Raw genomic sequence first — 3802 nt, forward strand, 5'->3', positions numbered from 1 at the left:
AAGGTCAAGGGGGGAAAAAAAGGAGACATATGTACCACTCTTTGTAATATTTTAAGCAATAAAACAAAATTTAAAAAAAAATCAATGGGAAAACATCCTCAGATGAGGATTAACAAAAAGGAGAGAGAGAGAGAAAGAGAGTTAAAAAAAGAGGTGTTATCAATCTTATCAATCTTCTATCTCTCTTATTTTATCTCTGGTCCTGAGGGCATGAAATGGTGAAGGTGGATTCTTCCTCTGAATGTAATTTGTTGGCAACAAACATGATGATAAAAACACACACACACACACACATACCATAATCTCTTCTTTTATTGTGTCTAGGTTGTGGTGGACCCCCATTTGTTTGTTCTGAGAGGCTGACGTGTCAAGTTCAATTAGTCTGAAAGCATCATCTAAGCAGCAGAAGTGTCTATGTGGTCCTGCCTTTACATGTTCAGGAACAGTGGCTCACACCATCTCCTCCCTCATGTTAGTTAGGTCATAACTTGAACTTTTTTTCCCCCCCACTATTAGTTTATTTGCTCTAAAGACCCCATCAGAAAACTGGGGCTGGGGATGACATCTAATTACTATTGGTTCCACTGCATTGAAGCTATCAGTAAGTCAAAATGGTCTTCTTGTTAATTTCAGATGATCAGAACAGATACCTCTTAGGCATTTTGTATTTCAAACAAAAATATATGCAACAGATAGTTCTAAATATAGTTACAAATTTTAAAGCATTTTCCATAAAGTAATCTGAACAATAGGGGGAAATTCCTATGCTTTAGCTAATGCTTCTCTTTCTTCCTAGTCTCCCTAATTTCTCAAGTATTTTTTTTTAAAGTAATACTCCTTTTATACTCCAAAAAAGGTTTTTGAGGAAACAAGATAAATTCAGTTTCTGTGATTTATAGTTTGGGGTACCTATCCTCTATCATAAAAGGATAATATGCAAATTTACCGAACGGTGGAACCACCCGTCACAATGATGCACACTGACCACCGGGGGCAGACACGCAATGCAGGAGCTGCCCCCTTGTGGTCAGTGAGCTCCCACAGGGAGCACCACTCAGCCAGAAGCCGGGCTCACGGCTGGTGAGCACAGTGGCAGTGGCAGCAGCCTCTCCCGCCTCCACAGAAGCACTAAAAATGTCCGACTGCCGACAGTCGGACATCCCCTGAGGGCTCCCGGGCTGTGAGAGAGAACAGGCCAGGCTGAGGGACTCCCTCCCTCCCCAAGTGCATGAATGTCATCGTATACTGGGCCTCTAGTATTTCATAAAAGAGTTAACATTAAAAAATAATGTTTAAAATGCTAATGACAGATGAACTGAAAGGCCCACATCTTTAAAGCCAAAAAAAGAAAAAAAGTTTCCATGGGAATTATGAGACTGAGGTTAGATGAATAGATTGCACGCCAAGTTTCTGAAAATTTCCAACTCTATACCTTACTCTATAATGTAGTGATTTACACTACAAAAGCTTCATAATCAGCAGTACAGGGGTTGCTCATTTCACTACATGTTGAAGTATTTTAATGTGGTGAAAACTGGTGTTCGAGGTTCCTATTTCACAATTCAGATTTGTAAATCAAATGAAGCAGCTCCTTGGGAGAGGAGAAAGAATATTCATTCAAAAGAGTGAAAATTAATCCATGCCTTTATTTACATGTTAGCAAATGAGAATTAGATCTTTCAGTCATCTCTCTCCACATAGAATAGTACAGCTTGTAGCTGACCATCTGGACCAAGACTGGAAATTCTTAGCAGAGCAGGTGGAAACGTTCAGTGAGTGTTATAGAAAGTGATTCCAGGGTCTTAACTGCAGATTTCTGGGTTTCACAGCTGAAAGGAAAAGCCACAGTAAAACACAAGGAGAAGAATACTACTGCATGATTAACTATATTATCTATGTCCTTATCTAGCAAATCATCTGGAAATTGGTCAGTCAACAAACTATAGATCAGAATTTCCTCTTTGAAGCCATGTTGGAGAAAGTTTTCATGATTATAACCAGCGGGGCATTTTTAATAGGAATTTTAGGGAATGGATTCATTGGACTCACAAATTGCATTGCCTGGGCTAGAAATCAGAAGTTATGCTTGGTTGACTTCATTCTCACCAGTTTGGCCTTCACCAGAATCAGTCTTTTGTGGCTAATAATTGTCAATTTGTTTTCAGTGCTGTCCTATCAGGAAATCCCTGCTACTATGGAAGGAAACCTTATTTGTTCTAGTTTCTGGATACTGGCCTCTCACCTGAGTACTTGGTTAACTGCTTGCCTTGCCGTCTTTTATTTCCTGAAGATCGCCAATTTCTCCTCGCATTTTTTTGTTTGGCTAAAATGGAGAATTAACAAGGTAGTTTTCATGCTTCTGCTGGTATCTTTGCCCTTCCTGTTCCTGAGCCTTCCCTTGCCGTATCATTTTGGTATCATCTGGTATCATTTTTCCCCAAAACATGAGGGAAATATGACTGAGTTATTCAATGTGAGTACAAGTAAAAATTTAGATCAGATTATTATGTTCATGATTGGGTCCCTCCCTCCTTTCTCTGTTTCCTTCATTTCCTTTTTCCTGTTGCTGCTTTCTTTGTGGAGACACACAAAACACGTTGAGCTCAACATCAGGAACTCCAGAGATGCCAGTATGGAGGCCCACACCAGAGCAATGAGAACTGTGTTTTTCTTTCTTATGCTCTCTGCACTGCAGCAATTTGCCTATTTCATGACATTTGGGGGATATTTTTTGCAAGAGAACAAGCTGGTTGTGATGCTTGGTTATATGATAGGAATTTTATATTCTTCAGGGCACTCATATGTTGTGATTTTTGGAAACAGCCAAATGAGGAAAGCCTTCTTGCGGATTCCTGGGCACCTGAAGCGAGGTCTGAAAAGAAAGGTACTCTTGGCTACATAGGTAGGCCTGCGAGAGAAGTCAGCAAGACGTCTTCGTGGAATCTGCTTTGCTTCATTGGAGTCTTCAATTTGTGTGTGTAATGTATCACTGAGCATCATCTTTCTAGACCTGGATAGAACTCTAATCTAGTAACTAGGAAAAAAATATGAAGAGGAAGTATTACCTTTCTGAGCTGTTATAACTTTTATGTATGTGTGTATGGGCAAAGCCCCTACCGCCACAGTGTCTATGTCCATTGGCTTTTGATAGTGAACATTTTCAGATGTATTAATGGTGTCAGTAGACTTCAGGATATGTGTGTGTGTGTGTGTGTGTGTGTGTGTGTGTGTGTGAATATAAATATATACATCTACAGAAGTGAGATGTCAAAAATTAAACAAAAGTCAACAAAATTGAATGGGTGGGTGTGGTAAGATCTAACAGAGAGAAAAGTTAAATAGAAAAAAATATTCAAAAACCACCTGTAAATCACTATTATTAACATGGAGTCATTCACAAAAGTCAGTAGGTCAATATGGATGGATATGTAAACTGTCATTCCGGATTCCCAATTCATATTAATGTGTTAGTACCTAAAACCATTTAGTCCTTTAGGTAACCATCTCGTCTCTGTCATAATACAAATTTAGCCATTAAATTCATGTTTTGGTCATCTTTTACACTAAATTGTATTTTTGAATATTTTTGTTACCAGTGTAACTGCAGAAATGAGATAGTCTACAATTCATTGAAGCTGTTAAAATCCTTTTGTAATGGCCAGTTACTATAGCTGGAAATTTGGTTGTAATAAAATCCTATATAATAAAAGCCTAATATGCAACTGCTCGCTATGATGTGCGCTGACCACCAGGGGGCGCGTGGAACATGGTGGATGTTGGTGATGTGGCCCTGGCAGTGGGC

The sequence above is a fragment of the Myotis brandtii genome, unplaced genomic scaffold (genome assembly GCF_000412655.1).
Source record: "Myotis brandtii unplaced genomic scaffold, ASM41265v1 scaffold237, whole genome shotgun sequence".
Taxonomy (NCBI): Eukaryota; Metazoa; Chordata; class Mammalia; order Chiroptera; family Vespertilionidae; genus Myotis; species Myotis brandtii.